Below are 25,620 nucleotides of genomic sequence, written 5' to 3' on the forward strand. Positions count from 1 at the left end.
AATATTGTGTGCACATGATAGTATAATTGACAATAACATGAACCATCATTTATAATTTCAGAAAAAAAGAAAAGGTAAAAACACCGTATAAATTCTAAAATTGAAATTAAAGGATTTGACTAAAATATGAAAAGTTTTGAAATCTGGATAAAAACTTCATGATAAGATTATGTAAATGAAATTTACCTATGCACCCTACAATAAGTGATTTTCAATTGTATATATGAAAATAGAAAAATAGTAGACCTAAGTGTTACCAGAAAATGTCACAAAAAAAATAAAAGAATGTGTTTGAGGACATGAATGCCCCCAATCAAGCTTTGCAATTTTCCAAGTTAAAAAGGGCATAACTCTAGAACGGTAAATGACTCACTGCTAAAATTCAAATTCTGTCTGTGTGTTGTGGTTTTTAGCATTGTGTATGAGTTTCATTAAATTTGCACGAGGCAAACTTAAGTTAGAGTGAAGGCAAGATGGATGGACAGAAAGACGGACGCTCAAGGATAGAATTATAATGACTTACTACCAAAATTCGAACTCTGTCTGCGTGTTGGGTTTCTAAGCATTGTGTACGAGTTTCATAAAATTTGGATGGGTAAAACATAAGTTAGAGTACTGAAACAAAAATGGGGCGTACAGAAAAAAGGAAGGACGGACAAAATAAAAAAAAGAAACAAAAACAAAATTAAAGAACCTTTGTATGCATGCTCACATAAACTCATAACCCCTAAAAAAGTCAACTAATAAAAATGTCTTATAGATATGTTCATCTGCATATTATGTCCTCATTAACTTCAAAGTTTCATGAAATTCTATTGTGTGGTTTCAGAGGAGTTACGATGATAAACTGTTGCAGTAGTATATCTAAAATTAGAAGTTCAAAGGGGCATAATTCCTAGAAACAAAATTGAATCAAAAGTTCCTTTCTATTTGCACATCAACATATACCTGGGAACAGTATATCTAACGGGAAATGAATCTGATACGCTTTTCAGTATAAAATTGATAAAATCTCGGACTCCCCGAGACTTCCCAAGATTTACGGATTTTGGTAGCGTCTGACTGAAAAACTATCAGAACTGCTCAACAAATAAACCACATAACTCTAATTGTAAATAAATACAAGTTTTATCATTTAGTAGATATATTTTGTCATATAAAATTACCAAAATAAGTTTGATTTATTTGATGTGAAGTGTTTTATAATAGTTTGGGAATTTGTAAATCATCGCGGCAATGGCCGCCATTTTTTTATTACCTGGTTTGCATTCTGCACAATTCTGTGATGAAATGCTTGCGATTTTAACAAATTTGAAGTGACAGAATACAAGTTTGATACACTAGCATCACTATAAAACTAGTTTGAATGACATTTAATTGATAATATCAGAAATTATTAGGATAATAGCGAGTCCGTTTTTAACACATGTCCGTTTCTGTATCGTATCTTTATTAACTATGGCACGACGATAAAATCGACTACAATCAGGTAGTGTCAAGTCCCGTCAATATATATGTTCCTGCATATACATAGTAATAGTATGTCTTTATTATCTACAAAGTATCATGAACTCTTTTGTGTGGTTTCAGAGGAGTTGTGATGACAAACTGTTGCAGTAGTATATTTAAAATTCTAAGTTCAAAGGGGCTTAACTCCTAGAAAAACTAGAGGCTCTAAAGAGCATGTGTCACTCACCTTGGTCTATGTGCATATTCAACAAAGGACACTCTCCAACATTGTAGACAAGAATAGAATTCATGACAAAAATCTCTTGTTTTGTTGATCTTGTATTGCTGATCATTTTCTCTGTTTAGTTTCTCTCTATCTTCTTTAGTTTTTGCTAAAAACACTAAAGAGAGTAAAAAAATCCTCATTTAAGGACAATCACTCCTACAAAGAGTGACAGTCTACTAACTATATTGACAAAATTAAGTGATTGTAAAATTCATCATTAAAGGGAAATTACTCCAATAAGGAGTTGTTGGACGATTTCCTCAATAATTATCTTAATTGTAGATCTTGTCTTGCTGATCATTGTTGCTTATTTAAGTTTTTATCTATCTATTATAATTTTTAAGATATAAGGCAAAAACACAGCAAGAGGCTCATGAGAGCCAGATATCGCTCACCTGGCTATAATTTCAGTTTCAGGCATTTGACTTATTTGTAGATCTTACTTTGCTGAACAATTTTGTCATTTACACTTTCTCTCTTTCTATAATACATTTAATATTAAAGATAATACATATCCCAAAACTGTAAAATTTCCTAAAAATTAACTATTTCTGGACAGTAAACCCAACAATAAGTTGTCCTATTGGTCTGAAGATTACTTAACAGGTAGATCTAAAACTGTTTAACACTTTCACATATGTCAATTTTGCTCTTACTGCTTTAGTTTTTGAGATGAAAGCCAAAAACTTCATTTGACCCCCATGTTCTATTTTTAGAAACTGCCTCCATGTTTTTGAATGGATCAAATCCCCGAATACAATCTATAAACTAGATACCCTAAGGAACATTCAATTAAAGTTTTTAAGTATTTGGCAAAGTAGTTTCAGAGAAGAAAGATTTTTGAAAAAGTAATTGAATTTTTTTCAAAAAATGTTAAAAAAAAAAACGTTTTAAGGGCAATAACTCCTCAAGGGGTCAATTGACTATTTTGATCATGTTGACTTATTTGTAGATTTTACTTAGCTGAACATTTATTGCCATTTATACTTTCTCTCTATCTATTATAATAATAAAGTAAATAACCAAAAACAGTAAAATTTAATAAAAATAAACTATTTCCAACAGTAAATGTCACCCAACAATGGGTTGTCGAACTCGTCTGAAAATTTCATGACAGATAGATCATGACCCATTTATCACTTTAACTCCTTTCACTTTTGATCTAACTGCTGTAGTTTTTGAGATATAAGCCAAAAACTGCTTTTGTCCCCTATGTTATATTTTTAGCCATGGCGGCCATGTTTGTTGATTGATCAAAACTTCGGAAATAATTCATAAACTAGATACCCTAAGGAGCATTCAATTAAAGTTTGGAAGTATTTGGCAAAGTAGTTTCAGAGAAGAAGATTTTTGAAAAAGTAATAGACTTACACAAAAAAATGTAAAAAACAAACTGTTCAAGGGCAATAACTCCTTAAGGAGTCAATTGACTATTTTGATCATTTGACTTAATTGTAGATCTTACTTAGCTGAACATTTTTGCTATTTACACTTTCTCTCTATCTATTATAATATTAAAGATAATAACCAAAAACAGTAAAATTTCATAAAAATAAACTATTTCTGACAGTAACTCTACAATGGGTGGTCCAATTGGTCTGAAAATTTCATAGCAGAAATATTTGGCCCAGTAGTTTCAGAGGAGAAGATTTTTATAAAAGTTAACAGACGACAGCTGATGCCAGACGCCAAGTGATGAGAAAAGCTCACTTGGCCCTTTGCGCCAGGTGAGCTAAAAATTGAATCATAATTTCCTGTTGATATGCACATCTACATAGTATGTTCTTTTTATCTACAAAGTTTCATGAAATTTTGTTGTGCGGTTTCAGAGGAGTTGCGATGACAAAAACAGGACAGATGACTGATTGACGGACGGACGGGTCATCTAAACCATAGCCTGTCCTGTAAAAATATGTATATGCTGAAATACAAACACTGACGGACAGGGCTACTATAAAATCACTAAGGTTGTGTTGAACATACTGGGAACAAAGCCTGACTGACAGGACTACCATAAAATCACTAAGGTTGTGTTGAACATACTGGGAACAAAGCCTGACTGACAGGGCTACCATAAAATCACTAAGGTTATGTTGAACATACTGGGAACAAAGCCTGACTGACAGGACTACCATAAAATCACTAAGGTTGTGTTGAACATACTGGGAACAAAGCCTGACTGACAGGACTACCATAAAATCACTAAGGTTGTGTTGAACATACTGGGAACAAAGCCTGACTGACAGGACTACCATAAAATCACTAAGGTTGTGTTGAACATACTGGGAACAAAGCCTGACTGACAGGGCTACCATAAAATCACTAAGGTTGTGTTGAACATACTGGGAACAAAGCCTGACTGACAATTCTAAGCTGTTTGTACTTAACATATGTTTTTATCATACCACAGAAAAATTAAAACTTGAAAGTACTTAGTGAAAATAATTACTAAACTGTAAATTACAGCTTTAAGATAACAGAAAATCTATAATATCTGCACAAACATTCCTTATATGATTTAAACATGTATTATAACATGTTAAAGTTCTAATATGAAATATTACTGTTTTATTCTCTGTAAAATGGTTAAATACTGCTTGAGATAACATAGAATTAATATTCTGCTATGAACTCCCAAGAAACAATCGTTATGGAATATGATAGATCTTTTTTCTTATGTATCAAGAATTCAATACCATTCAATATTACTGAAATTGCAAAGATCAAATTTTCAACATAAAAATTAGATTTATTTATGCATTTTTAATTTAGTTTACTTGATAGTGATCTTCAACTGTCCAACGAATGCCTTGGAGGTATCAAAATTTTGATATAGTTTATTAACTAATAGGGCAAAGAACATAAGGGTTTTTTATTCATAAATTTTATATAACTTAAAACAACAATGGATCATTAATGGTTTGACTGCACAGAATGTTTCTACAACAATGGACAATTTTCTATAATGAATACATCAATGTATAAAAGTATAAAAAGGAATAACTGATAAAAATCGGTAAATAAGTCTTTAATGGGAGGTAAACAATTTCAATGGGTGAGCAAACTTTGAGTTAAGGATCTGGTTTAAAAACTGTAGGAGTTCATTACACAAAATTAGTATCATCTTTTGACAAGTTTTCTGAACATAAACATGTTCCAAAGTCTGTAATAATGGAAAAATTCCCCATTCAATTCCTTATTAGCAGGTACACAACTTCAATAAACATATGTAAATGAAATCTTTCCATCTGTTTCAAAGATCTGGGTTGAAAACTGTAGGAGAAGTTGATTTCACAAACTTTGTATCATCTTCTGAAATTTTACTGAAAAAATTAAAGTTTCAAAGTCAGAGATATAAGGGAAAATTGCTCAAATAGCAGGTGCACAATTGCAATTATAACCCCTCACAAACAGCAGGTGCACAATTGCGATAATATCCGCTCAAGTAAATTTGAATTTTAAAGAAGATCAGAATAAAAAACAAGACAAATGCAAAGATAAAACCTTGTTGTCAGGTTTGGTCCTAGAAACCACAAAACTCCTCAACAATAAACTACATTACAGTAAGTGTGATTAAATATCTTAAAGACAAATTAACAAACCTGGTTTTCCTTTTGATTTGGAAATCAATTGCTTCCTTTTCCTGATAATCTGACACATTAAACTTTTCCGGAGTCAAATCTTTTATTGTTATTTCTTCTCTTTTCAACAAGCAATCATCACTAAAAAAGAAACAAAATTTGCTAGGTTATTTCTCTACTGGTGAATTTATTACTTTTAGCACCCTATCATCTTTTGTTAGAATCAATACATGTGATCAATCGATTGCGCAATATTATTTTTCAATCAAGATTTGTACAGGTTGGACAAAAGTATGAAATTGACATCAATTCACAGTATGAAACCATATCCAACAATGATAGGTAAAAATCTTTTCTCATTAAAAACACCTTGATTGCAATTTCTTTGAAATCAGAAAATGATCTATGTAACATCTACACCAATTGTTTCTCAATAAATTTATAAATTTATGCATGAATTTTCAAAAAACAGTGTTGAAAAATGATAATGACAAACTAATGTAAAAATGTATCAATTGTAATTCTTTATGTCTGTATCACAATTTCCTTTTTCTAAGGTCAAAGTAACCAAATGGCATTTATATCAGATAGCTTTGACAGTATAATAGGTTTTATATTTAGGAAATCAGTAAAAGGAATTAGGCACATCATATTTTTAAACAAAAGTGCAGTGGAAGGTAAATAGTAAGAACTGATTCTTAAAGAACAAATTAAATACACTAACTCATTTAACAACTGTTAAGGAATAGTTTAATTAACAAATGGGAACACATGGAAAATATCATGGCTCTATCAATTCCACTTATTTTTCACATGCTCCATATGCTCTATGTTGATTGTAACAATGTCATGATTGGGTAAACTTCAGCAAAAAACTCGAAAGTTAATTATCTTGCGATCAACAATCACTGATTGAAATATCATTTGTCGATAATACATTATTGCCAATGAGACAACTATCCAACAAAGTTCAAATGAAGTGGATGAAAGCAATTATAGGCAACCTTACGACCTTCAACAATGAGATAAACCCATACCTTTTAGTTGGCTATAAAAGGCCCAGACATGAAAAATTCGTAAGGGTTCCGCGGAACCCAGTGTCTCGCCTACTTTTGCTGTTAATCACAGGCTCAACAAAAATGAGGAAAAAAATTAATAAAAATATTCCTCTCTATACTATCTTTTGATTGTAAGTAGCTTCTGTCCAAGTTTGGTAAAAATCCAGGATAGTTTATGAATCTAATAAATGTTTTAAAAACTTAAACTGAAGACTGTATGTAATGTTAACTGGAAGAAAAACTAAGTCCATTTATAAGTAAAACACGGCAAAAATGGAACAAAATTTTAACAAAATTTCCTTCTAGATACTAGCTTTTAATCATAAACAAGCTTCTGTCCAAGTTTGGTACAAATCCAGGATAGTTTAAGAAAGTTGTTAAAATTTTAAAAACTTTAACCACAGAGTGAATGTAATGTTAACTGGCAGAAAAACTAAGTCCATTTATAAGTAAAATACGGAAAAAATGGAATTTTTTTTTTACAAAATTTACTTCTGGATACTATCTTATGATCATAAACAAGGTTCTTTCCAAGTTTGGTAGAAATCCAGGATAGTTTAAGAAAGTTATTAAAATTTCAAAAACTTTAACCACAGAGTGAATGTAATGTTTCCTGGCAGAAAAACTAAGTCCATTTATAAGTAAAATACGGAAAAAATGGAATTTTTTTTTTACAAAATTTACTTCTGGATACTATCTTATGATCATAAACAAGCTTCTGTCCAAGTTTGGTAGAAATCCAGGATAGTTTAAGAAAGTTATTAAAATTTCAAAAACTTTAACCACAGAGTGAATATTTGTAGACGCCGCCGACAACAACGACAACGACGGAATGTAGGATCGCTATGTCTGTCTTTTTCGACAAAAGTCGAAGGCTCGACAAAAATATGAAACAATTCAATTGAGAAAACTTAAACGGCCTAATTTATAACAAAACAATTTACGAAAAAACAAATATGACAGACATGAACCAACGACAACCACTGAACTACAGGCTCCTGACTTGGGACAGGCACATAAAGAATGTGACGGGGTTAAACATGTTTGTGATTGCTCAACCCTCCCATAACCTGGGACCATGACTACCAAAACGGTCATATATTCCGGACATTTATAAATTTACCAGACATTGTCCATCTGGGAAAAGCATGAAACGGACATCTACTTTTAGTTTTCAAGGCTTTCTTAAGAGACGGTCATTTTAACATAATTCAAAAAAAAATTGGAAGTTTATGCGATCTTTTTGACCCGACCTTAAACAGCCACACATTTCCGGTCATAAAAGTGACATGATGAATAAGTACTATCAAAACAAACCCTACTTTAATACCTTCTCATTTTAATCAAGATTAATTAGTTGTCGGACAGCTGAAATTTACCTGTTCAGGCAACAGGCAAACTATTTTGTACTGGACATTGATAGGTCTATTCAAAGTTGTTTTCCTACATTTCAGCGGTTTGCATCTAATTAATTTAGTCAAAAAGATTGAAATTATCAGAAATACGTTTATAAATATGATTTGATGAAAAATTTAAAAAGGTTTTAAACAAAAAATCGTCAGAACCATGTTGTTTGAACTAGTACACGTGTGCGCATGTGCGCAGCTGTGAAATTTAATTATGCATGCTAATTCTTCAAAAATGCTAAAATTATCATTACCAATTTAACACTGTAATTAGATCTTCGAATATTGTTTCTATTGGTAAAAATATTGATTTTGTTTTCAGTAAATTAAAATAATACTAAATAGTATTGTTATACATATATCCACAAAATTGATCTTAAATTAGCAATAACAAAAGGTAATGTTCACTGCTATTCAGAACTATCTACATGCAGTCAGATTTTGCTCTTACTACTTTTGGTAACTTTGGATCCTCAATATTATGCAATGTAACATGTGTTTCTTAAATCAAACTTAAAGCTTAAATCATGTCTAGATAAAAAAGAAATAATTCATTTCAATTAATCATCAAAATATGAATGACATGGGTAAATAATTTAAACAGGTATTGTAAATATGACATCAGGAATCTGTGATTAAAACATTGCACCACATAATAGTCAATTTATCAATTCCTTAATTGACCCTGTAATTAGAGATCCATTTTGTGAGTTGTTTCCCTTAAGAGGGACCTAACTTTTCATTGACAATGAAAAGCTAGCTAAGAAAAGAGCAAATTTATGTGTTTATAATCTTTATGTTTTTTTTGTTAAACAAAAAATGTTTAATTTCATATCAATAATCATTCTCCATTAAACATTGGTTGAAATGCCCTTAAATCACTTTCAGCTTATCAAGCATTGCCCATTTTGTCTGGTATAGAACCAGTCTACAATAAATAAAGGGAAACAACTTAAAAGTGTGTAATAACATAATCAATCAAAGTACTGAAGTACTGAACATCGGATGACCGCAAGTTCTTGTGGGTGGTCACAAGCACTTGTCTCAGAAAAAAATCACATCTCTATACCTGAAAGTGAGGTTAATGTACAGAGATATATTTTTTTCTGAGACAAGTTCGTGCGTGGATGATGAATAAATGACAGGGATTTCAACATCACCATACTAACTATTATATTGTAGTGATACAAATCAGTATACTCTGGTTTGTTGTTTTATATTATATTAATATTTGTTTATAACAGTTACATGTATATATAATTTTCATCTATTTGTATATCATTCTATTCTACTATTCTAATAATAGTGCAGTGCAAGTGCCTAGTGGACACTCTTCTGTAATAATTCGATTTTTCTAATAGATTGGATTTGAGTAGGCATTCATATTTTCCCGCAAAATGTTCTTGAGATATTCTTCCGCATGCGTTAACACAATTTTTCTGTACGTGTGCATAGATATTAATGATTTTTTACTTATATATATATTTCTAACGACAAAAAATTTTCCTATTATTAATTTATGTTCTAAAAAAAATTTTTTTATGAGTATTCATTGAAGAAATGAATTTATAACAAGCGATAAGGAATGTTATTTTGCACTCGATAATGTCCGCGTATTTATAGATCGGTTACCAGTCAAAAACGAAAGTTACTTAAGTAGAAATCTCTGTGGCAACAATACATCGGAATGCCCTCACGGTCGTCGCGATGTAAAAAGGATATTGGCAAACAGACTTTGGTTGATAAACATTATGTAATAATTTACAGTTATAGAAGTGAAAAGTAACACTTTTATATATTCCCTATTAGACTAAACTTTTCAACAAGAGGCTCCAAGAGCCTGAATCTCTCACCTGGTAAAAAATATGCCATTTTGATATTTATTTTTTCCCTTTATTGCAATAAGTAATGTTAGCCTATTTAGTGGCATATTTGTAGGTCTTGTATTGATGATATTCTTACCGTTTACAGTTTATGATTCTTTATACCTATCTATTAAAGTTCTAAGACAAAAGTCATTTTATGACAATAAATCCTATAAATAGTGTAATAATTTGGCCATGTTGACTTACTTGTACATTATATTTTGCTGACCTTTTTTTCTTTTTAAAAAGTTTTTCTCTCATGACAGTGACAGATGTGGAGAAGGATCTTCGTACAGTTCCAGAGTACCTGAAATCACTCCTAGTTTCTGGTGGGGTTTGTGTTGCCTAGTTCTTATTTATTTTTGTTGTGTCTTGTATGTTGTTTATCTTTTTATGTTTTTTTTTACCATGGTGCTGTCAGTTTCTCTTGACATGAGTTTTGAATGTAAGAGTATATCCCCTTGATAATCGTCCACCTCTTTTTTCAAAACATATTCCATGTAAAAGTATGAAAATTGTGAAATATGTGGAATAGCAGAATATGATTCTGTAAGTATGTGTTCATTGCTGTATTATATTCCTATAGACAAGTCATCACTTCCTGTCAAAGAAATTTCCAGTTTACTATTTTATATGGTTTATTTCAAATGACAAATTAAACCTAGATACCTGATATTGACCTAGACTATTATTGTTCTCTTATATGTGTGCTACCTCATTTTCTCGCTTTAGGCAAGTTTGTGTAGTGAAATTGTTCTTCAGTCTGCCGAAATTACTTGCCCTGTTCATGCCTAATTTCCTGCCAAATTATTTAAATATAATCTTGATGTGCCCCTGGTATTGTTAATGTTTGTACTATATCTGTATTTATAGTGAGATTTTTGGTCAGTTTATGACAGTATTTGTTATATTTCTTTCCCTAATATAAACTAAAACTTGTTGGTATTATATCCTGTGTTTTCTTCAATACAAAGATGTAGCCTGATCAATATCTAGGAGAGAATTCTGCTCAAACCTATGATTAGTTGATGTCTTGGAACTTAAATGCAGTGAATTGAGAGTTTTTGTTCAAAGCTAAAGTCCTCACCGTCACATTGTGATGAAGACAGAAATAAAAATGCACTTCCTTTGTTTTTTTATTTTAAAAGTGTGGGTAGTGATTTTTTTGTCATGCATTGATCATGCCATTGCTTTCTTTTTTATCTAATGAAAAAAATAAACATTATCATGACTGCAAGAAAGCTCATTTGAGGTCTGAGGGTCATATGGAAAATATCCAAAAGAGATTATCCTTACAACAAATCTAGATACCCAATATTGTTAACCTTTAATGTATATAGTTTTTGAAATGGTGGCACATCTCATACATTAACTTGAACACAGTAGTGATCAGAGCAATTAAATAAAGTCAAAAACAAGTGACAATCACTACTGGTTAGGTGGCATCTGGTTTTAATATAAAGATATTATGATATAAGACATCTGGACCAATTGTATAAATAATTGATGATTTAAATGTATTTTACCAATCAACTATTTTGACCTATGGTCCAATAGGTGTCATGATATTTGATATAATTATACAGTTTTATTTTTCGGACTGCCTTAATTGATCAAATCATTAATAGAATCCAAAAATAAAATAATAAATCTATGATATTTTATACTTAACTTGCCTCTATAAGTAACTTATAAAAGGTACTAACAGATGATTGACACTTTCTCCTAATGTAATATTCCAGAGGACAGAAAATAATACTTGTAAGTAAGTTTCCTCTCCTAAAATTCCTTAACTGAATCAAATTTATATAAATACATCCACAAGAAAACTGCAAATGATATTCTTATCTATACTATTATAAAAGTATTATAAAAAATTAATAATGCTATTCAATGTGAATGGTACATGATATGATTACAAGCTTAACTTATAATCTCTACACAGCTGACACATATAATTTATATATTCTGAAGTTGACTTTTTCAGGTTCTATTAAAAAAACTACAACAAAAAGTTGGCAGTCAGATTTTTTATTTTAATTCAACCCTTTTGGATGATCAAGTCAACTCAATTTCTTTGACCTTATATGTTAATATCACTAGAAACTTTTTGAAAATTATACATAAAAATTGACTCTTAAATTCTCATCAAATTGTATGACTTTTATCTTTTATTCCATCATAATACATAAAATTACCCAATTCCTTGCCAAAACTAATCAATTAGTTTTATACATGTTATTCAAAATTTATACATTTTCAATATGAACAGCCAAACTAAATCTTATAAAGCTTTGTAAAAATTATAAGTTTTAAATTTCTACTCTTAATCTGAATGACCACTGACTAAAGATAATTTATAAGTATTGAACATTTAATTTGAAGTAGTTTTCTAATCACTGCAGATTTAAAATGATTACTACAAATTTAAAATGATTACTACAAATTTAAACCATAAAAACACATTAAATATATACACAAAACTAACCTCTAAAGACCTTTTGAATTCTTTACTGATGCAAGCACTTGAATTAACAATGAATTGTCAAATGGGATGTTTGGTTTATATCAAACAAAAATCTGGTTGAACTCAACCTATTCATCAACAATCCCTGTACAAGTCAGAACTATAATAGTTAATCATCAATGCCTGTACCAAGTCAGAACTATGACAATTAATCATCAATGCCTGTACTAAGTCAGGACTATGACAGTTAATCATCAATGCCTGTACCAAGTCAGGACTATGACAGTTAATCATCAATGCATGTACCAAGTCAGAACTATGACAATTAATCATCAATGCCTGTACTAAGTCAGGACTATGACAGTTAATCATCAATGACTGTACCAAGTCAGGACCATGATAGTTAATCATCAATGACTGTACCAAGTCAGAACTATGACAATTAATCATCAATGCCTGTACTAAGTCAGGACTATGGCAGTTAATCATCAATGTGTGTACCAAGTCAGGACTATGACAGTTAATCATCAATGACTGTACCAAGTAAGGACTATGACAGTTAATTATCAATGCCTGTACAAAGTCAGGACTATGACAGTTAATCATCAATGCCTGTACGAAGTCAGGACTATGACAGTTAATCATCAATGACTGTACCAAGTAAGGACTATGACAGTTAATTATCAATGCCTGTACCAAGTTAGGACTATGACAGTTAATTATCAATGCCTGTACAAGTCAGGACTATGACAGTTAATCATCAATGACTGTATCAAGTCAGGACTATGACAGTTAATCATCAATGACTTTACCAAGTCAGGACTATGACAGTTAATCATCAATGACTGTATCAAGTCAGGACTGTGACAGTTAATCATCAATGACTGTACCAAGTCAGGACTATGACAGTTAATCATCAATGTCTATACCAAGTTAGGACTATGACAGTTAATCATCAATGACTGTACCAAGTCAGGACCATGACAGTAAATTATCAATGTGTGTACCAAGTCAGGACTATGACAGTTAATCATCAATGTCTATACCAAGTTAAGACTATGACAGTTAATCATCAATGACTGTACCAAGTCAGGACCATGACAGTAAATTATCAATGTGTGTACCAAGTCAGGACTATGACAGTTAATTATCAATGACTGTACCAAGTCAGGACTATGACAGTTAATCATCAATGACTGTACCAAGTCAGGACAATGACAGTTAATCATCAATGCCTATACCAAGTCAGGACTTTGACAGTTAATCATCTAAAACTTGAGTTGCTATATGTTTTGAGGATAATAAGGTGCAGAATTGGAAATCCGAAAGCCAGTTATCTATCAGGGCATGTAAAACATGTTGGTTTAAAAAAAAGTGAACATATGTTGTATTTTATGTGTCATACAATTGTGAATCTAAACAGATCTTGAATTTCTCACAGAACTGCTGTATACATTTCCAGCATAAACAAATCTTTCACATCTTAAGCATAATTAAGTGCACTTTCATAACATACCTTTGCATATATTTTATAGCAGCGTTTATACAAAGATAAACATGGAATTTGTTTTCTGTATACCAAGGAAAGTTATATAAAAGTAAAAGAAAGATCTAAGATATTTCTTATCTTAAGACTAGCAACATAAGAGCAAGTATCAAACACCAAAAGTCTAAAAATACCAGCAAAAGTGGGAAAATTGGTTGTAACAAACAATGACTATTATGTTTTGATATATAGTCATTACCTATCCACATGAAACTGGTGGTTTAACCTGAGATTTCCTTAATCAAGATAGTCAATTCAATATTAATGATAGCAGACAATGTACAAAGTATATAATTAAACCATCAAGTAAAGGATAATTGAAGGGCATATCACCTTCTTCTCCTACGCACTTTGTTTACTTCCTCAATACATAATTGTTTATTCAGAATGCATGCACAATAGAATTTTTGTTAATTTTCCCCTTCAATTACTGATTTTCCAACCTGTATTTCATTTTATCCAATAAAAGAAAAAAGATTCAGAATAATAATTAAATTAGAAGACATGTTTAAAATGAAAAATTAGGGTAATTTAAGTTTAAACTAAAATATTAGGGATGTCAACTCGGTGAAGATTTACTAATCGAGTACTCGTTGGATTTATCGAGCGATACTCGAGTACTCGCTCGGTAAAATATTTACAAAATGAAAACACAAAATTATGCCTATTTTATGTTATTGTGGATCGTTGTCTCATGAACGTAAAACCCTGAACATAATTACCATAATTAATAGCTCATTTACTACATGCTAATTATGTAAACTAGCAATTATCTAATCATGTAATTAATTAATATCTATAGAAATATGACAGTATTTGGGAACCGTAAAAAAACCCACATTTAATCATCAACAAAGGGGTTATAATTAGAACTTACTGCTGCCTTTAATCATTTTCTGAGGGTCGACACAGGGTGCATTTAATTTGTTCATATCTAAAAGTATAATTTTGACAACTTTTTCTGGGACGAGGCAATTTCTCGACTTTGTTAAGGTAATAACAATCCTGATGATAAATATATATGCTCTGACGGTATAGAGGTGGGGGAATGACTCAGACTAGCTAAAGGTGTAAGATTTGGAAAAGTGCTCTTGTTCATAGCCTACCTCTGTTTGGGAGACAGTTAAACGCTAACATTCGAATCGTATATTAATTTTTATTAATTTTTATTAATATTTAATTTCCCGATGCGCTCTCAATAAAAAGCTTAAGCTTAAGAAAGCAACAACACTCTTACAGGAGACCAATTAGTCGAGTATCATTTTGGTATTAGATACTTCGGTAATACCAAGCGATACTCGAGTACTCGTTGACATCCCTAAAAAATATATATCATTTGAGCGTCGACATATTGAAGCATGGTATAACTGAATACATCATGAAGCTAAATAAAAGTGATAAAAAAAAAATGTTTAAAAAAAAATAAAATTGAGAATGGAAATGGGGAGTATGTCAAAGAGACAACAACCCGACCAAAGAGCAGATAACAGCCGAAGGCCACCAATGGGTCTTCAACGCAGTGAGAAAATCCCGCACCCGGAGGTGGTCCTCAGCTTGCCACTAAATAAAATTGTGTTCAGTGAAAATAGACGTCACACTAAACTCCAAAACATACAAAGGAACTAAAATTAAAAAATTCGTAAGGGTTCCGCGGAACCCAGTGTCTCGCCTACTTTTGCTGTTAATCACAGGCTCAACAAAAATGAGGAAAAAAATTAATAAAAATATTCCCTCTCTATACTATCTTTTGATTGTAAGTAGCTTCTGTCCAAGTTTGGTAATAATCCAGGATAGTTTATGAATCTAATAAATGTTTTAAAAACTTAAACTGCAGACTGTATGTAATGTTAACTGGAAGAAAAACTAAGTCCATTTATAAGTAAAATACGGTAAAAATGGAACAAAATTTTAACAAAATTTCCTTCTGGATACTAGCTTTTAATCATAAACAAGCTTCTGTCCAAGTTTGGTACAAATCCAGGATAGTTTAAGAAAGTTGTTAAAATTTTAAAAACTTTAACCACAGAGTGAATGTAATGTTAACTGGCAGAAAAACTAAGTCCATTTATAAGTAAAAATACGGAAAAAATGGATTTTTTTTTTTTTAAATTTACTTCTGGATACTATCTTATGATCATAAACAAGCTTTTTTCCAAGTTTGGTAGAAATCCAGGATAGTTTAAGAAAGTTATTAAAATTTAAAAAACTTTAACCACAGAGTGAATGTAATGTTTCCTGGCAGAAAAACTAAGTCCATTTATAAGTAAAATACGGAAAAAATGGAATTTTTTTTTTACAAAATTTACTTTTGAATATTATCTTATGATCATAAACAAGCTTCTGTCCAAGTTTGGTAGAAATCCAGGATAGTTTAATAAAGTTATTAAAATTTCAAAAACTTTAACCACAGAGTGAATATTTGTGGACGCCGCCGACGACGACGACGACGACGACACCGACGCTGACGGAATGTAGGATCGCTATGTCTCGCTTTTTCGACAAAAGTCGAAGGCTCGACAAAAAACATACAAGACTAACAAAGGCCAGAGGCTCCTGACTTGGGACAGGTGCAAAAATCTGGCAGGGTTAAACATGTTTTGTGAGATCTCAACCCTTAAAATAAAGAAACACATAGCAATACGCACAGTAAAACTCAGTTTAAAAGAAGTCAGAGTCCGATGTATGCATGTTATTGAATTTACATGTAGGCCGAAGTAATTAGTACATGTATTTAACTATAAGATATAGGAGTGAGAGCATGGAATCAGAAAAACCCATCCTCCTTCAATTTACGAAAATGCTTAAAAGCATGGAGTGTGAAAACATAGGGAATAAACACTAAAGCATGGGAGTGTTAAAACATATCCCCCTTTTATTATGTAAACAGCTAATAGATGCTAAACCATAGAGCCTGAAAATATGACCCCTTTTATTTATGTGAACAGGGAAAATAAGCTTTAGCATGGAATTGAAAATATATCCCCTTTCTTGAAAAATCATCAGCCTTTTACATGTTTTATTCATGTAAACAGGGAATAGAGTGTGAAAATATATCCCCCTTTTATCATGTAAACAGGAACTAGAACCTAAATAGAAATAAGAAGATGTGGTATGAGTGCATAAAGCATGGAGTCTGTTAATATATCCTTCTTTCATTCATGTAAACAGGTAATATTAGCTTAAGCATGGAGTTGAAAACAAAATCCCCTATTCATTCATGAAAAATCATCAGCCTTTTACACGTATTATTCGTGTAAACAGGGAATGGAGTGTGAATACATATCCCCTTTTTATTTGTGTAAACAGGTAAGAGGCTAAAGCATGGTCTCTGAGAACTTATCCCCCTTTTTTTATGTAAACAACAGAAGCTTTAAAGCATGGAATTGAAAATATATCCACCTTTTTATACATGAAAACATAGCCCCTTTTATTCATGTAAACAGGGAATAAAGTAAAGCATCCCGGAGTATGAAAAAATATACCCCTTTTATCATGTAAACTGGGAATAAAAGCTAAAGCATATAGTCTGAAAACATAACCCCCCCCCCCCCCCCCCCCCCCCTTTTATTCACATAAACAGGGAATAGAAAGTTAACAACAGAGTTTGACAATATATACAGCCCACTTTATTCATATCAACAAGCTAAAGCATGGAGTCTGACAACATATCCCCATTGTATTAATGTTTACAGGGAATTAAGATGCTAAAGCATGGAGCATGAAAGTATATCCCCCTTTTATTATGTAATCAGGAAGTAAAGCTAAAGAATGGAATCTGAATATTAATGCAAATCCCAATTATTCATATAAAAAGGAAATAGAAACAAAAGAATTGAACAATTAGAAGACGTCACTAGTTATGATGCAATGCAATAATCTATCAACTTTAATTGTAGAAGTGACATTTGAAAGGAAACAGGAAACAGAATTAACAATTTCTAAATAAGTATATATCTGTTATGCTCAGAAAGTTTAAATATGGCCAATAGCTTTTAAAATTAATTATACAGAAAGAAAGTATTCCATATGCAATTTCACTAATTCATTTTACCTCGTAATTTGAACAGAAGGCAAAATTAAAATGTCATGACATTACATCAGAACTTTCTTCTTCAATCACATTCATTTTACTTAACAATCATCTTCTAATCTTAATTGAATGATCCTCCATTCAACACACTATAAAGACAATTTTCCAAGAAAATAACTCAAATAAATGGGATTGGTTTAAATTGCATTCTGCTATGCACAATTGCACCTACAGAAGTGCCTTTAAAGTGTATAAATAACATGAAAACACATATAAATATTTGATGAAGTTCAAATTATATAACATTTTTTATTGAAGTTGAGATAAAAATCTTCAATAATTGTTCTATTGCTGAATGATTGTTACAGTGATAAACAAATGTTGGTGTTGGTTCTGAAGTTATTATTGTTGTGCCAGATATTATCATTTAAATGTAGAAATAAATATTGGATTCCTCTATAACATAAATCAGAGGAATAATTATATAATATGCAGATCAAATATCTAATTTTGTGACCACTATATATGGATTTTCCTGTTTACAGACAAGTTTATTTTAACTACAATACTCCTGTAAAATCTCACACCATACATCTGACCCTTATCATGATAAGGGGTTGTTGTATGCGTGTATATCTCAATGTGATGCAATCCACGTAGAATGGTTACTCACAGTGTAAAATTACTGATGGTTAATTAAGTCTATAAAACAATTCATTGTCATTTCTGATATGTTGTTTATTTGACATCTTAATTTATTGAAGAATGTTGCAACTAACGGTAAAAAGCCTTCACTCATAAAGATGTTAATGAAAATTTCTAGTTTTACAATTCAACTGAACAATAGTCCAGTATTATTTTGAAGAATCAAGCACAGGTATTTGGCAAAACATTTTTTTATATTTATCCAATTTTAAGATATCTTATAAAATTTAAAAATAAGATATTTTATCTAATTTGAAGTTAATAAGAAATCAAATATACTTTATAAGATATCTTATTAACTTTATAAGATCTCTTTTAAACTAATTAAGATATCTTTATATATTTTATAAAATATCTTAATATAACTTTTGTTTTAATTTCATACTTAAACATACTTTAGGAGATATCTTGTATAGTATATAAGATATCTTATTTACATTCCTATATATCTTATTAATTTTAGAAGATTTCTTATAAGATATGCAGGATATCTCACATGATTATTTTTTAAGATATCTTATTTATATAATAAACTATTAACACAGAGATATGTCTCGCCTTTTTGTAATTTTGATAATACAAATGTTGAAATTAAAAGCGCAATACTTTAACATGAAAGCTATGCAAATATTCAAAGTCAATGAACCATGACTGAAGGTACAGGGCTTAACAATCTCCATGGAAATCAGATGTGCCAATGCTAATACAACTGTATACCAAATACCATTGACTTTTCATAAGTTGTTCCCTTTAAACAAACCTAAACACAAACATTAACATTAACTTGTAAAGTATGTAAATGTTTCAGTCAATGAACCATAATGAGGTGGTGGCGTTATATAATCTCCATGGAAATGAAACTTGCAAATGCCAATCAAATATCAATGACTTACATTAGTGGTTCATCTTAAACTGATCTAATCACAAACTAATACATGTAAACTATGCAAAATTTTTTAAGTCAATAGTATGTGACTGAGGGGTAAGGACCACACATTCTCCATGGAAATAAGATGTGCTTAATTCTTATACAACTGCATACCAATTATCATTGACCTACCACTAATGGTTCCCCTCAAACTGACCTAATCACAAACTGATACATGAAAAACTACAAGCAAAAGTTTCAAAGTCAATAGACCATGATTGAGTGGGTGGGGCCAAATAATCACCATGGTAATGAGATGTGCCAATGCATATACAACTGCATACCAAATATCATTGACCATATTTATTCAACATAAAATAGACCTAATCACAAACTAAAACCACCGCCGGAAACAGCATATCTATGTCTTGCTTTTTGACTCTGTCAAGGAAAGACAAAAATAAAGAGACGCTGTATGATTGCCAATGAGACAGCTATCCACCAGAGCTCAAATGACAAAGATAAAAGCAATAATAGGTAACCGTATGGCCTTCTTAGTTTATGAAATATCTTATCAACTTTAAAAGATATAATAGAATAAATATAAAAACATCTTGCCGTACAGGTACTCTTAAATATTACAAAAAGACAGATTAAGCAAACATAAACCACATTTATGTACATAAAAAGCAGTACTGTAAATTCAGAAATTATTGCGTGCATTTATTATTGCGATTTTGTCATTTTAGACTAAAATGCGATTTTAATTTTTGCGATATTGAGAAAAGTCCTGTTTATTTCATAGAAAAAATTTCAAAATGCGAGTTTAAATTATTGCGATTATAACCCTGTCGCATTTTTCGCAATAATAAAAACATCGCAATAATTTCTGAATTTACAGTACTTAGTCTGACAAATTACATAATACTATGGCTAGACCTATAAAACGTTTAATTACATACAATGAAGCTAAAACTTTCGTTAAGTAGCCATTATATTCAATATTACAGGTAATTAAGATTTAATCCTATAGAATCTCAAGGAATGACCATGAAGTGTAGTAAACTGTAAACATTCATTGAAGGTTAGAAAATCTGGTGAAGGCCTTTTATGACATATTGTCAGGTGGATGGGTACAGTGATTCCTTACAACATAATTTACAACTCAAATATTGTTGATATAATACAGTAACTCTGGTAAAGACTTAATTAGGAACGATTCATCCAACTAATGGAGGATACCAAAATGGTTTTGGATGTATCATAATATTGTTTGGCAGACATGAATAAATTAAACAGAATCTACAGACCCCATCACATTCTGTATGTGCCTGTCCCTAGTCGGGAACCTGTAACAAAGGATTCATTGGTCGCCGTCTATCATATTTGTTTTTTTTTGCTTATTGTATTGTATATGATCAGTTCGATGGTTTTCTTATATAGAGTTGTTCAATATGTATAGTCATCTCTGATACTTTTGTAAAACACCACTACTGATCCCTGTGACCCCTCTTAAACAGGAAGATACATAATCACAACTTAAAAAGTCCAAAGAGCCTTGATTTCATAAACTAAAAGTAAGTCACTTTTATTGATTCAATCAAAGATATAACAGTTATTGCCACTTCAAAAACAAGAGGCTCCCAGGAGCCAGTAATCACTCACCTGGTTTGCAATAGCCAAGAATAAATCTGAATTTATACATGCAAGACAAGTTTTTCAAACTGAAAAAAATAGTAAAAATTTTACAAATTACAATGCAACTAAAAAGTGTTTTTTAACTCTTGTCACAACTCTAAATATAAATAAGAAGATGTGGTATGAGTGCCAATGAGACAACTCTCCATCCAAGTCACAATGTATAAAAAGAAATAATAGGCAGGCAGTAAAAGAACTCTTACAAAAACTGTTATAAAATGCCTGACGAAAAGACTTAAGAAATACAAAACAGACATTTAACAAACACAGGGCAAAAACGGAGATTATAAGAAATCTAAGTAAAACCATACCAGGGGGCAATAATAAAAACAGCAAGCATGGATGAGTATTAGTACATTCCAACACCATTATATTGAATTAACAAATAAAGAACAAAGATAAAATAAACATGTGAAAGCTCTCTCACAGGCAAACAACCCATAATTGTAACATATAATGGTATAAAATTGAGAATGGAAATGGGGAATGTGTCAAAGAGACAACAACCCAACCAAAGAGCAGAAAACAGCTGAAGGCCACCAATGGGTCTTCAATACAGCGAGAAAATCCCGCGCCGGGAGGCGGGCTTCAGCTGGCCCTTAAACAAAAATGTGTACTAGTTCAATGAAAATGGATGTCACACTTAACTCCAAAACATATAAATGAACTAAAATTAAAAAACATACAAGACTAACAAAGGCCAGAGGCTCCTGACTTAGGGCAGGCACAAAAATGTGGCGGGGCTAAACATGTTTTGTGAGATCTCAACCCTCCCCCTATACCTCTAGCCAATGTAGAATTAACAAACACACAGCAATACGCACAATAAAACTCAGTTTAAAAGAAGTCTGAGTCCGATGTCAGAATAGGTAACAAAAGAAACTAAGCAAAATGACAATGATACATAAATTAACAAAGGACTACTAGCAGTTACTGACATGCCAGCTCCAGACCTAAATTAAACTGATTGACAGATTATGTCTACATCATATGAAAATCAAGCACAATCCCTCCTGCTAGGGGTTTAGTATCATACTGTCATAAAATATATGAGAAGAACATAACCCGTATCATGCCAACAACTGGTTTTAGAATAAATGTGTTTATTTCCAATGCAAAGACCCTATGAGTGAATGAATATTAATACCAAAATATGCCATCTTTAATGACCTGACAACAGTATCGTAACAATATCCCTTCTGAATAAGTCTGTTAAAAGGTTTGGTAAGCTTTTGAGGTCAATGTCGACATTTTTGTGCTTTGTATAGAATATTACCATAAAAGATTGGATGTGAAATACACACCACAAGTTATATTTTTAGTAATGTGACCATTTTTGAGCAAAACTGTATTACTGGAATGCCAAAACTACCAAATGACAACAAGCCACAACACAGTACTTGCCATTTCAAGTCAAATGATATATGTCACAACCCTATGTTTGTAACAGTTCCATTTTTAGTAATGTGGCAATTTTAGATGGAGGGAGGGGTTATCATATATATATATACTGGAAGGGGACTATCCAATGATCATCCATGTCAAGTTTGGTTTTAATTGGTCACATGGTTTCAAAGGAGAAAAATTAAAATGTAAAAAATTAAGGAACTGTGTAAAACTATGTAACACAGGGCTCTTGAATTTTTAATCAGCACCAAAAACAACTAGAGGCTCTCAAGAGCCTGTGTCGCTCACCTGATTCTACTTTGGTTTTGGAAATCATGTAAAAATAGATTAAAATCATAACAGATACCCTAATAATGAGTGAGGCCAAATTTGGTTTAATATTGGTCCTGTAATTTAATAAAAAATCATGGTGGCCATCTTGAACAGTAAATCGGCAACAAAGTAGCAACACTTCATCAGCACCTCATAAGAAACATTTATGCCATGTTTTGGTTTCTTTCCATTCAGTGCACCTCTAGAAGAAGCATTTGTATGTATTTCCCATAGGGTCTTATGTTAAAGGAAGTCCCCCCATTGGCGGCCATCATGGATGAAGGATCAGCTTCAAAGTAACAAAACTTAGTCAGCACCTCATAAGGAACATTCTTGCCATGTTTGGTTTCAATCCATTCAGTATGTGGTTCTCTAAAAGAAAACATTTGTATGTATTTCTCATAGGGTCCTATGTTAAACTAACTCCTGCGCTGGCGGCCATCTTAGATTATGGATCGGCTTCATAGTAACAACACTTGGTCAGCACCTCATAAGGAACATTCATGCCATGTAAGGTTTCATTCCATTCAGTGGTTCTCTAAAAGAAGACATTTGTATGTATTTCCCATAGGGACCTATGTTAAACTAAGTCCCCCGCTGGCGGCCATCTTGGATGATGGATCCGCTACAAAGTAACAACACTTGGTCAGTACCTCATAAGGAACATTCATGCCATGTTTGGTTTCATTCCATTCAGTGGTTCTCTAGAAGAAGTTCAAAATGTAAAAAGTTAACGACGAAGACGGACGACGACGGACGCCAAGTGATGAGAAAAGCTCACTTGGCCCTTCTGGCCAGGTGAGCTAAAAATGTCATGATCTAAATTTGTCATACAGTGCCTGAGAAGAAGCTCTTTGCTTGTATTTTCTTTAAGGTCCTATGTTAAACTGTGTCCTGTGGTGGCAGCCATCTTTGATTTTGGATCAGCACCAACAACACAAACTTTGTTAAGTATCATAATCTGATCATTAAGGCACAATATGAATTCAATTTGTCATAAAGTGAACTGAGAAGTTGTTTGTATGTATTTCCCATTATGTCCTATGTTAACTATGTACCCTGGTGGCAGCCATCTTAAAATTCCCATCAACATAAAATTCATAAAGTTAGTAGAGGACCATTATATGATCATTCAGAAAAATTATCCATTCAATCTTTAAAACCATTTATAAGAAGATGTTTGAGTCATTTCCCGATTGGGTCCTGTGTTAACTATGATGTCTTGCAGTTGTAACCATCTAGGATTTCCAAAATTACAAACTAAGTACAGGACTATCATACAATCATATCAATTCAATCTGTCCAAATGATTTTGAAGAAGTTGTTTATATGTATTCCCATTAAAGATCCTACATTAACTTATAATGTTCCATGGTGGCAGCCATCTGGGATTTCAAATCAGCAACAAAATTACAAATTGGTAGAGGAACATTCTTTCGATGTAGAAGTTCATTTGGTCTTGTGGTTTCTAACAAGAATTTTTTTAAATTTCAGCCAATCAGAAAATGCCTTGATGAATATTCAAACAGATCAAAAATTTAAATTTCTTTAATGAACCTTCCCAGGAACATTGCTGACAAGTTTGGTTCCAATTGGTTCATCAGAAAAAGGTAGAATAACAAAAATACCGAACTCCAAGGAAAACTCAATACGGAAAGTCCCCTTGTTCAATGGCAAAATCAAAAGCTCAAACACATGAAAGTGGACAACTATTTACCATTTTCTAAATTCAACATACAAAGTAGATAAACAATCAAATGTCACATAGTTAAATAAAATTGTATCAAATATAAATCTACTGTCATTGAATATATATACACCTAATTTGCAGTTTGTTCTCACCATTCCATTTAACATGTCATTTAATCAGTTATTATTTTCAGAAGATTAGTTAAAAACAATGTGATCACATGCATTAGATAGAATCATAGATCTGATAAATAAAATCTATCAATTATATATAATTAAATGACAGAGTCAATACAGTTCATGGGATAATTCTTTTACAGAAGAATGAGAAGTAAACAAGCCATTGATGAGGAGTTTTACATTGCATACTAATTTAACATACAATATATGGAGAATAATTCAATTTTATACATGGCAAACTTAGTATGACATGCTATAAGAACCTAGAGAGATTAAGTCAGTCAGAGACTAAAAGGGTTGAGACTACTGGGCTACTAATGATACCCTCGGGGACTAACAGTCCACCAGCAGACAAATATGATCATATATTTAGAAATGGTCTTTGATAATCAAATAAAGCAAGTAAAGGATTCAGTTCCTAGAAGGACTTAATTATACATATATCTGTATAGATTTCATTTCTTCCTGATTCTATACATTGTCAAGTCTTAACATTCAGATATTGAAACTTAACATTTACAAGAAAAATTTAAAAAAAAATCATTGTACAAAAATATATATGACTGCAATCAATACAATTTCCTTCAATACACATAAATTTTGTAAATATTTTTTTTTTCATGTAAAAAATTCTTTACCTGTAAAACTATAGGAAAGTTCCAGACTGAATTATTCCTGTAGACAAAAATATAATAAATATTTAAAACTACGCATAAAAATTAAAAGATGCTTTATCACCCAGAACCCAATGGATCAATGCAAGGTTAAAACCGTTCAATATACACTTATTACCTTTAATTAAACTAAATACTTGTTAGGATAAGATTGTTTATACCATATTCAATGTTAGTGCTTTTAAAAATGCAAAATCAAAACCTTCACACAAAATCCAGACTATAAAATCAACAGAAATCAATTCTCTTTACAACTTGTGAGCTGCATGCAATTAATATTAACACATGTCAGGGAATCATTAGTGTCTTTCTTCTTTTTGGGGTTTGATTTCAAACAACTTTAAGTGATAAATTAAAAATACATTATAAATTATATTTTTCTGTTGTTTATGTAACATA

General features: G+C 31.5%; 1 protein-coding gene across 1 annotated transcript in view; it reads right to left on the bottom strand.

The window, feature by feature from the left end:
* LOC127737603 (Na(+)/H(+) exchanger beta-like) overlaps window positions 1–25,287 on the bottom strand; it is a 127,211-nt gene extending 101,924 nt beyond the window's left edge. Inside the window, exons 1-2 of the mRNA XM_052248443.1 lie at window positions 25,186–25,287; window positions 5,338–5,457 (exon numbers count right to left, since the gene is read on the bottom strand). The gene's annotated coding sequence lies outside the window, so the exon portion shown is untranslated. The remainder of the gene's footprint in view (window positions 1–5,337; window positions 5,458–25,185) is intronic.
* Window positions 25,288–25,620: the final 333 nt, after the last annotated feature.

Source organism: Mytilus californianus, unplaced genomic scaffold (assembly GCF_021869535.1).
Source record: "Mytilus californianus isolate M0D057914Y unplaced genomic scaffold, xbMytCali1.0.p SCAF_4, whole genome shotgun sequence".
NCBI classification, from domain to species: Eukaryota; Metazoa; Mollusca; class Bivalvia; order Mytilida; family Mytilidae; genus Mytilus; species Mytilus californianus.